Raw genomic sequence first — 12500 nt, 5'->3', positions numbered from 1 at the left:
TGAAATTGAGGAGACTTGCTCTGTGTAAAGTAGACAGGGAAATGTAATTATTTAACTAATCTGCATATTTTACGCTGTTAAATTTTCAATTTGAAACTTATGTTATTAGAGAAGAGATACATGTCGACTGTGGGGTCCGAAGTCTCGATATATTTGTCGCGAACGAAGTGAGTGACCTTATATGAAATGCCAAATTTTTTTAAAGATATCTCACCCAACCCGTAGCCCCGTCATTCCCTAACCATACATTTCATAGCGAGGTGGTAGTGGGGGGGGGGGGAGCAGCTGATATTTTCAGCCGCGGAGTCAATAACTCCTATACCAATAAATATATTAAAATTAAATTTCAAGGGAGTATTTAATAATATATAAGCTTTGTTTCTGCCAATTTTCATGTTCATACTTGGTATAGGCGTGCCCTGGCTGTCACTTTAGTTCGTAAGTGACGACTTTTAGCTAAACAATCAGTGAGAGGAGCAAATTAATCGTAAAGTTTTTATAGACAAGCCGAATTATTTTCAGAGGGTTTGATGGGTGTTATGTGAACTACATTCATACCAATTTTCTTATCAATACTTGCCATAGAAAAGTCACAGTATCCATTTTTCGATATCAGCGGGAGGCCACTTTTCGGCGGCGTCGTGAATTACTCGTAGGAAACTTCACATATCTAAATGAAATTTTCAGGGGTTTATGGGCTGGATATTTACTTTGTCCATACAAATTTTCATGTTGATACATGCCATAGAAAACCCACAGCAAACGTTTATTTCGGTATTGGTTGAATGGTTATTTTTGGAGGTGGAGTAAATTATTCCTAGAATAATTCCCATATCCAAATGAAAATTTCAGGGATTGATGGGAAACATTGTTTCTCTGTTTCTGTCAAATTTCATGATAATATCTATAATTGAAAAGACACAGCTATCGTGTAGCCTTCTTAAATATGCTGGTAAATGTAGCAGCATTACAGTGAGCTGCTTGATAGTGAGCGACATCAACGAGGAACAATGCCGATCTCATAAACAATATCCGTCCCGAGTTCAGCTATTATTATTATTATTATTATTATTATTATTATTATTATTATTATTATTATTATTATTAGCTAAGTTACTACTCTAGTTGGAAAAGCAGGATGCTAGCCCAAGGGCTCCAATAGGGAAAAGTAGCCCTTGGGCTTATAGCATCTTGCTTTTGCAACTAGGATTGTAGCTTAGCTAATAATAATAATAATAATAATAATAATAATAATAATAATAATAATAATATGTAACTGATTTATTTCAATGTTACTGATATTGAATATTCTATATATTTTTATTTCTCAAAATTGAGTATTCGTTATTTCTCTATTTAATTTCCGCACTAGGCTGCTTTCCCAGTTGGAGACCTTGAGCTTGTAACATTTTGCTTTTCCAACTAGGGTTGTAGCTTGACTAGTAATAATAGTGATAATGATAAATTGCTACATCAGCTATTTTTTGATAGCCAATGCCACGGATAAGTAACAATTATGAAGGCAATTATCGACAAATAAAGACTGCAGAAGAATAAATGTTATCTATAACGCTTGTTATAAATTCTGACATTAAGAGAGGAGTAAAATCCTGCTGCAGAATGCAGGGAAGGATACCAGAGATAAGGACCCAACTAACTTGACGATGCTCCTGTTGCATTGGCAAATGCAGTCTACAATAAAACTGCTTTATATTAGGAGGTCTGATGACGACGTGAAAAGTCTTTCAAGAAGAAATTGAACTTTTAGTTTCTGTGGGATATGACGATTATCATAATTCTCTTCCTATGTCTCATGAGACTTGGCTATAGAAGTAAATGTAAGGGGATCCTGCAGCGAAATGTAATGGGGTCCTGCAGCGAAATGTAAGGGGGTCCTGCAGCGAAATGTCAAGGGGTCCTGCAGCGATATGTAAGGGGGTCCTGTAGTGAAATGTAAAGGGGTCCTGTAGTGAAATGTAAAGGGGTCCTGCAGAAAAATGTAAGGGGGTCCTGCAGCTTAATGTAAGGGAGTCCTGCAGCGAAATGTAAAGTGTTTCTGCAGCGATATGAAGGGGGTCCTGCATCGAAATGTAAGGGGATCCTGCAGCGATATGTATGTGGGTTCTGCAACGAAATGTATGGGGGTCCTGTAACGAAATGTATGGGGGGTCCTGCAGCAAAATGTAAGGGGGTCCTGCAGCGAAATGTAAGGGGGTCCTTCAAGGAAATGTAAGGGGGTCCTGCAAGGAAATGTATGGGGGTCCTGCAACGAAATGTATGGGGGTCTTGCAGCGAAATGTAAGGGGGTCCTGCAGCGAAATGTAAGGGAGTCCTGCAGCGAAATGTAAGGGGGTCCTGAAGCTTAATGTAAGAGGGTCCTGCATTAAAATGTAAGGGGGTCCTGCAACGAAATGTATGGGGGTCCTGCAACGAAATGTATGGGGGTCCTGCAGAAAAATGTAAGGGGGTCCTGCAGTGAAATGCAATGGGTCCTGCAGTGAAATGTAAGAGGGTCCTGCAGCTTAATGTAACAGAGTTCTGTAACGAAATGTAAAGGGGTCCTGCAGTGAAATGTAAGGGGCTCCTGCAGCTTAATGTAAGGGGGTCCTGCAGCGATATGTAAGGTGGTCCCGAATCGAAATGTCAGGGGGTCCTGCAGCGAAATGTCAGGGGGTCCTGCAGCGATATATAAAGGGGTCCTGTAGCAAAATGTCAGGGGGTCCTGCAGCGAAATGTCAGGGGATCCTGCAGCGATATGTAAAGGGGTCTTGTAGCGAAATGTAAGGGGGTCCTTCATCGAAATGTCAGGGTGTCCTGCATCGAAATGTCAGGGGGTCCCGCAGCGATATGTAAGGGGGTCCTGAAGCTTAATGTAAGGGGGTCCTGCAGCGAAATGTCAGAGGGTCCTGCTGCGATACGCAAGGTGGTCCTGCATTGAAATGTCAGGGGGTCCTACAGCGATACGCAAGGTGGTCCTGCATTGAAATGTCAGGGGGTCCTGCATTGAAATGTCAGGGGGTCCTACAGCGATACGCAAGGTGGTCCTGCATTGAAATGTCAGGGGGTCCTACAGCAATACTCAAGGTGGTCCTGCATTGAAATGTCAGGGGGTCCTACAGCGATACGCAAGGTGGTCCTGCATTGAAATGTCCGGGGGTCCTGCAGCGATATATAAGGGGGTCCTGAAGCTTAATGTAAGGGGTCCTCCGGCTTAATGTAAGGGGGTCCTGCAGCTTAATGTCAGGGGGTTATGCAGCGATATGTAAGGGGGTCCTGAAGCTTAATGTCAGGGGGTTATGCAGCGATATGTAAGGGGGTCCTGCAGCGAAATGTCAGGGGGTCCTACATCGAAATGTCAGGGGGTCCTGCGGCGATATGTAAGGGGGTCCTGCAGTCTAATGTCAGGGGGTCCTGCAGCTTAATGTCAGGGGGTCCTGCAGCGAAATGTCAGGGAGTCCTGCAGCGATATGTAAGGTGGTCCTGTAACGAAATGTAAAGGGGTCCTGCAGTGAAATGTCAGGGGCTCCTGCAACATAATATTCAGCGGAGTGAGAAGGTAAAAATTTGTAGACATGAGGATTTCAAGTCTTGTGGAACTTAACCATTACAAGAATAGAGCCTCTGAGGGGTGTGGGGGGGGGGGTTTCCAATTAGCCCTGCTAATTGCAAATTAAGTATAGTGAGACCACCACTGCCACCAATTCTCTGAATGAATTGGGTCACATTTATAAGGTGGAGGTGGTCTATTGGAAACGTCCCTGCCTCGCGTTCTGCTGGACGGGAGATCTAGTCCCGCTCAGACTCGATAGTTTCTTGTAGTGTCTGCAACCTCACCCTCCTACCTTCTGAGTCATCAGCTGCCATTGCTTGGCCCTCCCTGGTCCTAGCTTGGGTGGAGAGGGGGTGGGGCGCTGATCATATGTATATGTGGTCAGTCTCTTGGGATTCGTCCTGCTAGCTAGGGCAATATCACTGTCCCTTGCCTCTTCCACTCATGAGTGACCTTTAAACGAAACGGTTTGACCGGGAAGCACCGTTGGGACAGCGTTGCCAACTGAAATGGTCTTCCACAGGAACAGTGTTGCAAATTCAAATGTTTTCATCTGTAGGGTCGGTGTTACCAATTCAAATATTCTTCCGCAGGGGCAGCAATACTCCACTAGGATAGTGCCCGAGGGGTTTCCTCAGAGGGGGCCTCTTAAACTGGTTCTGCGTCGTCGTTGTTTATCGACCAGAATCAATTTAGCTCGTTGGGGATTTTGGTTTTATTTTCATGGAAATAAGAATTTGAGTTTTAGGCGGGATGGGAAGTAGTTGGGTCTCAAGTTTATAAATGGGAATGGTTGGACTTTAGGTTTGAAAATTTTGACAGGAGAAGGATGACGTATGCAAAAGAACTGATTATTATTATTTCATTCGTGTCTTTTAAAACTAAACGTAAGGTAAAATTTATAAATGAGTTTGAATGTCATGGTGAAAATAGGACTGGATGATTTTTGTTAAAAAGGAAAAAGGGAGTGGGAATTTTGACTTTTTTAAAAACAGTTTTTTAATTTTGTGGTACTTTATAAAAGTGATACAATTTATAAGTTGAAAAAAATTATCTTAGATTTGTATGAAGATAAAGGGCATACCATTCGTACAAGGAATAAAATGGAATGGTTTAAGAAATCAAAATGTCAAGCATTTTTTAAGAAAAATAGTTATATGTGTATTAGGGAAACCAAAGTTGGGTCTTCGAATTAAAAAAGAATAAAGTTTGTCTTCATGTTTGTAAATTGTTTTTGTTAACTTTGCAAATATTGTTTAGAAAGTCTGTGAAGTTTTTTATTTTGTAACAAAACACCTTTATTATTTAGGTTTCCTTAAGAAAAGGGAATATTTAAATATTAAGTTTATATCAGAAGACACTGGCGTTTGATTTTGGAGTTCTGGGTTTTGCTCCAGGCAGAATACAGACATACTTGACTGTGGCCATCGTGTCCAGTGCTCTTACATATTGAGCAAATTATTGTGTATGATTGGAAAATACGAATTTAAACTATGCTGCACTATGTTATTAGAAGGGAGAGTTTCTTCCACTTGTAAAACAGATAAAAGGAAAGACTTGGAGTGGAAATTCTATGAATCTTGCGAAACATTAAGACGATGAATGATCAAGAACGTGTTTTGGAGTAGAGTTCAAGCTCTTTGTGGATGAGAGTATTTAATTTCACCACCAATGGCACAGAATGCTAATTATTGATTAGTTAAGGTTAAAGTTTAGGGGATATCGAAATTGCTGAATGAAAATGAAAATTAGACTGAGTTAAAGTTGAGGGATAAGTTAAAAATTGCATTGATCACATCCAAGTGGTTATTAACACAATTTGGCGTGTTTCTGGATTTACATATGTCCTTCAGTGCTCAAATGAATAATGTAAATAAGTACTGAATCTCATCTAGAATATATTGCTTTCATTAAAAGGCATCTCGAGTGTTTTGCTAACAAACTTGTGAGTGTCACTAATGGAATGGTCCACTTTGGTTTAATCTATTACAAAGTACAACTCAGGATATTGAAAATTATAATAAACAGAGAGATAAGATTAATCATGGGAGTTGCACCTTGAGATAAGTTTTCTCCTGTACTAAATAAGCAGCACTGACTGCCGGTTCATGTTAAAATAATTGTTCACTGACTACTTTCCTCTTGGTAAGGGTTGAAGAGACTCTCTAGCTATGATTTGTAGCTCTTTTTAGAAAGACACTCCAAAATCAAACCACTGTTCTCCAGTCTAGGGTAGTGCCATAGCCTCTGTATCATGGTTTTCACTGTCCTGTGTTAGGGTCCTCTTCACCTGTTTTTTTTTTTTTTTTTTTTTTTTTTTTTTTTTTTTTTTTTTTTTTTTTTTTTTTTTTTTATTACAATTGTTCACTACTTCTCTTGTAGTTTATTTATTTCATTATCTCCTTTCCTCACTTGGCTATTTTTTCCTGTTAAAGCCCTTGGGCTTATAGCATCCTGCTTTTCCAACTAAGGTTGCAGCTTAGCAATAACTCATTAAGTATTTGAAATATTTGCCTCACTTCACACAGTCAATAAATCCGGTCAAGACGGTGTCATTTACAAAGAGTTTCAATTCATTGGAACCAAGATGCATTTCTACTGTTGGTTCTGGAGCTTTTAAATATTAGGCAAGAAGACTGTATAATTAACTCCCACTTTACATAATAAGACTGATGATATTAAGACTTTCAAGAACAAGTTTAAGACTTGTTTGTTTAGTCTTATGATAGTATAGATTTGACAATTAATACTGGACTAAGCTGTATGAAATTTCAATTATTTATGCTTGGTGTACAGTACAGGATAAACAATTTACATTGGTCCTGCAGTGCACCGAAGCTCTTCCTACGGACCAGATAAGAATAATACGGTGAAGTCGATTTTAATTGTCAAATGTACACCATGGGAAGTGATAAAAAAATAGGAAAGAGTTTAAGTCCTCTGGGATAGATGTGAGTGGTCTTTAGTCCAAGTGGGAACTTCTTGTACAAACTCTGGATTACATATCAGAGAATTCGAGAAACCAGATTCATTAGTATCTTGGTTTCTAATAACTTGAGAAGTAGTTTCAACTAAGACTGCATATTAGAAAACTTTAGAAACTAGATTCAAGGTGTACCTTGGGCTCCAATAACTTGAGAAATAGTTTTAACTAAGACTTCAATTCTTCTTGGATAGATATGAGTCGCCTTTAGTCCAAGTGGGAACTTCTTGTACAAACTCTGGACTGCATATTAGAAAACTTTAGAAACTAGATTCAAGGAGTACCTTGGGCTCCAATAACTTGAGAAATAGTTTCAACTAAGACTTCAATTCTTCTTGGATAGATATGAGTGTCCTTTAGTCCAAGTGGGAACTTCTTGTAAAAACTCTGGATTACATATTAGAAAATTTTAGAAACTAGATTCAAGGAATATCTTGGGCTCCAATAACTTGAGAAATAGTTTCAACTAAGACTTCAATTCTTCTTGGATAGATATGAGTCGTATTTAGTCCAAGTGGGAACTTGTAAAACTCTGGACTACATATTAGAAAATTTTAGAAACCAGATTCAAGGAGTACCTTGGGCTCCAATAACTTGAGAAATAGTTTCAACTAAGACTTCAATTGTTCTTGGATAGATATGAGTCGCCTTTAGTCCAAGTGGGAACTTCTTGTAAAAACTCTGGACTACATATTTAGAAACATTAGAAACCAGATTCAAGGTATACCTTGGGCTCCAATAACTTGAAACATTTTTCAACTACCCTCGTGTTGACATGATTAGCTGGCAGTATGATGTATAGCTAATCTTTCAAAGACTCCGGACATCCAGTTCAGTTAGCTTAGAAGTCATTGCTCTTATCTTAGAGATTATTGTAGCTTCAATCAGCTGCCAGGGTAGCTCAATCAGTACAGAGGTTATCTTATCTCAAAGTGCAACATCTATTATCAATCTTGCTGCTCTGTTTATTATAATTTGCCACATCCCAAGTTGTACTATAACTAAGTTGTTATAGGTAGAGTTGCATTTATATCTGATAACCAGTTAATCACAAGTTTCTTAAGGGAATATTTATCTAGATACCTTGTAATAAATCGTTTTATTTGAGCAATTACAGACGAATTCCAACCAAATGAAAAATTTGAAAAGAAAAAGATTGATTTGACTTTTATAAAACTTTTTATAAAATTAAGGCATTACTTGATTTTGCAGCTTCGCTGTGTCCGTTTGTGTCTGTTTATGATGTTTTGATTTACTGCTTTATTTATTTATTTATTTTTAAGTCTGGGTTTATTTTAGTAATCAAAATATCGGACTTTAAATACCAAGAGTCAATAGGGTTGTAAGACAAAGAAGACGTGCTTTGGGTAGTACGCACTCAATGATGCTCTATATCTAATGATATTCTTTCATAATCAGTAAATTTTTATATGAAGTTTGTCATGTAGTATGATCCAAAAAAAAATCTAAACTTAAAGTAATATGAAAATGCATGACTTTCCAAAAAAAAAAAAAAAGAGAATCTTAGCAGTCCTTATTTTTATTCCCTTAAATGGCATGCTCAGGCAAATAGAAATATCCTAAATAAAAAATCAATCATGAGAAAATAATAGTTTCGATCAATGACGCATTTAGATGCATGAAAGAAAACCTAGCCTATTCCTAAACATTCCAAAAATAGGTTAAAAGAATAAATCAATATCTCTCTCTCCCGGGTAATGGAAAGAAAACGGTAACGAGCGCGTTGGGGAAACTCACCTAATTCGGCCGTGATTGTCATACAGGAACCTTTACATTCGGCGTCTGTGACACAATCCCCGGTACAGTTGTAGCATATCCTAGCGTCGCCTGTAGGGAATGAAAATTATCTTTTAATAATTATTGATGTTATAAAGTTGGAATAAAAATTATCTTTTAATAATTATTGATGGTATAAAGTTGGAATAAAAATTATCTTTTAATGATTATTGATGTTATAAAGTACTGTATGTTAAAGTACATCAGTTATTTGGATGAGGTTTAATATATTTTGAGATAAGTAAAATCAATTATTTAAATATTTTTTATGTAAGGTATTTCATGGATGATTCTTGCTATTTGTATTATATATTTTTTATAGAAATAAATGATAATAGTGGAAATAATGAACAATACAAATTATCTAACTATGAAATAAGGATAACATTATTAGAAAATATTACTCTTTTCAAAGAAATAAGTTAATTGAACTGAATCCTATTTAATCCCGTAAATTATAGCAACTCCTTCAGTATACACACACACACACACACACACACACACACACACTAAAGTCACCTGTGTGTTAAGATCTCATGCTATGGTAGGCCGCGAAATTTTAATATATTTAACTTTTCATTCACTATGATTGACATTCATTTTTGTTTCCTCTAGAGCAGTGTTTCCCAACCCTGGGGTAAATTACCCGTGGGGTAATGGACCCGTATTTTTGGGGTAATCAAGATGTTCTGAAATTGAGTTATTCACATTCCCATAATGATGGTTCATTTTGATATCCATTAAAATGGAAAAGTTTGCATTTGTTTTGGATCCTTAACTATAAGCAGCCAATAGCGGGCTACATGATCCATACAGTTCATCAGGTGGCTGCAAAAAAATATCCGATGTTACCGGGTATATATATGTTCAATGGGGTAATTGATTAGTTGGAAATAAAAGTTTGGGGTAATCATTTAAAAAAGGCTGGGAAACACTGCTCTAGAGAATAAAATGTTTAAGGAACAATTCCTCTTTTCCTTAATACAAGTGTGGCGCTGTATGACCATGTGGCACAAAATCAATAAATGCAGGTCCTAAAAATATCCTGTCATTATCATGACCTGGTTCGGAGTCATTACAACCCTCGGCTACTCCTCGGTCACCTGGAGTCTTTCCTCTTATAGTGTTATTACAATCAACTTGTGTACGCAACCCGTCAAAAAATACTGCTAAATATTTAGATTAATATGCATACACACAAATCGTTTACCAAAAGGCAGAAAAAGAAAAAAAAGAAAAAAAAATCTGGGTTATGTTGTAATAAAATTCAGAGAATACTCAAACAGAGAGGGGGTAGTCATACCCTGTTGAGAGGGTATACCCCTAGAGGTACACACAGAAACCAATATCTCCCAAACATAGCCCAAACTGCCATGTTGTAGTTAGTAAAAGGGGGTTGAATAGGGTTGAATTTCGTCACCCTCATAAACTAACTGCCTAAGTCATTTTCTCCACTTGTTGGGAAATCAAAAAGAAACCTTCTCATTTCCTAATTCTTTGTATCATTGTCTTGAGTTTCAATTCACAAATTCTTGATAGAAGAATTTGTGAATTAGAATTTGTTAATTGAACCTATACAATGATATAAACAATTAGGAAATGAGAAGTTTTTTTTTTTATTTCCCAACAAGTGGAGAAAATGACTTAGGCAGTTAGTTTATGAGGGTGACGAAATTCAACCCTATTCAACCACCTTTTACTAACTACAACATGGCAGTTTGGGCTATTTGTGGGATATATTGGTTTCTATGTGTACCTCTAGGGGTATACCCTCTCAACAGGGTATGACTACCCCCTCTCTGTTTAAGTATTTGCTGAATTTTAATACAGCATAACCCAGTTTTTTTTATTTTTTATTTTGGCCCTTTGGTAAACTTGTGCTTCGCTTTTATATTTATATTTGAAACTGGTTCTTTATATCCATAAGAATTTTAGAGTTGATTTATACATACATACATATACCAAAGGCACTTCCCCCAATTTTGGGGGGTAGCCGACATCAACAAGAAACAAAACAAAAAAGGGGACCTCTACTCTCTACGTTCCTCCAGCCTAACCAGAGTTGATTTATAGCAGAGTATTTTTGTCTTAAGATCAGCTTCCTTGTTTCCATGGAGATCCTATTGGTTTTATGAATCCAATTTCTAAAAACTTGCTATTTTCTTCTAACAAAGAAAATACTTCTAAAGAGTTCTTGGGTCCTTTGACTGGCCAGACAGTACTATGTTGAATCCTTCACTCTGGTTACGGTTAATTTTCCCTTTTCCTACATATACACCGAATAGTCTGGCCTATTTTTTATATATTTCTCCTCTGTCCTCATACACCGGACAACACTGATGATACCAAACAATTCTTCTTCTCTCAAGGGGATAACTACTGCACTGTAATTGTTCAGAGGCTACTTTTCTCTTGGTTAGGATAGAAGAGACTCTTTAGCTATGATAAGCAGCTCCTCTAGGAGGACACTCCAAAATCAAATCATTGTTCTCTAGTCTTGGGTAGTGCCATACCCTCTGTACCATGGTCTGTAACTGTCTTGGGCTAGAGTTCTCTTGCTGGAGGGTACACTCAGGCACACTATTCTATCTTATTTCCTTTCCTCTTGTTTGTTTTAAGTTTTTAAAGTTTATATATAAAAGATATAATTCAATGTTGCTACTGTTCTTAAAATATTTTATTTTGATTATTTATTAGGTCTCTTATTGCTTATTTATTTCCATATTTCCTTTCTTCACTGTGCTATTTATCTCTCTTGAAGCCCTTGGGCTTATAGCATCTAGCGTTATAGCTTGGCTTGTAACAATACTAATAAAAAGTAATATGAAAATGTATGGCTCTCCAAAAAGGGCTGATAACCACACCAGACCTAACACCAGGGTATGACCCAAATTCATAATTATAAAGCCATGTCTCTGGTTGGTGATATTCAATTGTTATTTAAGAGCAAATCTCCCGGTATCCATACGAAAATAAACGAGTCGGTAGAGTTTCTATTTTAATGTTACTGGTCTTAAAATATTCTATTTTTCCTTGTTTCCTCTCCTCATTGGGCTATTTTCCCTGTTGGAGCCCCTAGGCTTATAGCATTCTTCTTCTCCAAGTAGGGTTGTACTTAGCAATTGTTAATAATAATGATAATAATAATAATAATAATAATAATAATAATAATAATAATAATAATAATAATAATAATAATAATAATAATAATAATAATAATAATAATAAGCGTTGGCATAATTGTAAATGATAATAATCTTTGGAGGTGACAGTGTACCAAAGATACTTAAGTCTTGGGAGGAAAATTTATTGAAAATAATTATGTCCGAATTAATTGTGTTTTTAATTAAAGAATATTTATGGAAATAACACTAAGAGATAAAAAAAAGAGCAACATGGATACGAGAGCAACTTAAAGTAGAGGATATTTTAACAATATGTAAGAAAAAAGAATTGACATGGGTAGGATATATAATTAGAATGACAGACAATAGATGGACATTAAGAATAACAGAACTGGTCCCTAGAGATTGCAAAAGAAGCAGGGAAAGGAAGAGAAGACGATGGCTGGAAGAGCTAAGAAAATTTGCGGGTGTGGACTTGCATAGAAAGACCACAATAAGACGCGCGAGGAAGGACATGTCTGAGGCTTTTGTCCTGTAGTGGATTAGTTACGGCTGGTGATGATGATGATGATGGTATATATATATATATATATATATATATATATATATATATACATATATATATTATATATACACAAATGTATATATATATATATATATATATATATATATATATGTATATATATACACATATATTATATATACACACACATATATATATATATATATATAAATATATATATATATATATATATATATATATATATATATATTTATATATATACATATACATATATATATACATATATATATATATATATATATATATATATATATATATATGTGTGTGTGTGTGTGTATATATATATTCTAGGAAACTCATCTGACAGGGAATCGATTAGACATTCATCATTCATCAGAAATATTATAGTCATTAGATTAAAAATATTAATAACTCACCACTTACGTCATCATTGATCAGCTATGCCCTAAATTCATTAGTCACGTTATTATTATTATTATTATTATTATTATTATTATTATT

General features: G+C 36.1%; 1 protein-coding gene and 1 long non-coding RNA gene across 2 annotated transcripts in view; one reads left to right on the top strand and one right to left on the bottom strand.

The window, feature by feature from the left end:
- Nucleotides 1-12500, top strand: part of LOC137615443 (uncharacterized) — a 148701-nt gene that overhangs the window by 112536 nt on the left and 23665 nt on the right. The window lies entirely within an intron of this gene.
- LOC137614768 (uncharacterized) overlaps nt 8288-12500 on the bottom strand; it is a 19836-nt gene continuing 15623 nt past the window's right edge. Inside the window, exon 3 of the long non-coding RNA XR_011039153.1 lies at nt 8288-8381. This is a non-coding gene — a long non-coding RNA (uncharacterized lncRNA). The remainder of the gene's footprint in view (nt 8382-12500) is intronic.

This window comes from Palaemon carinicauda, chromosome 21, assembly GCF_036898095.1.
Source record: "Palaemon carinicauda isolate YSFRI2023 chromosome 21, ASM3689809v2, whole genome shotgun sequence".
In the NCBI taxonomy this organism is placed as follows: Eukaryota; Metazoa; Arthropoda; class Malacostraca; order Decapoda; family Palaemonidae; genus Palaemon; species Palaemon carinicauda.
This window is presented reverse-complemented; position numbering and strand designations above follow the sequence as displayed.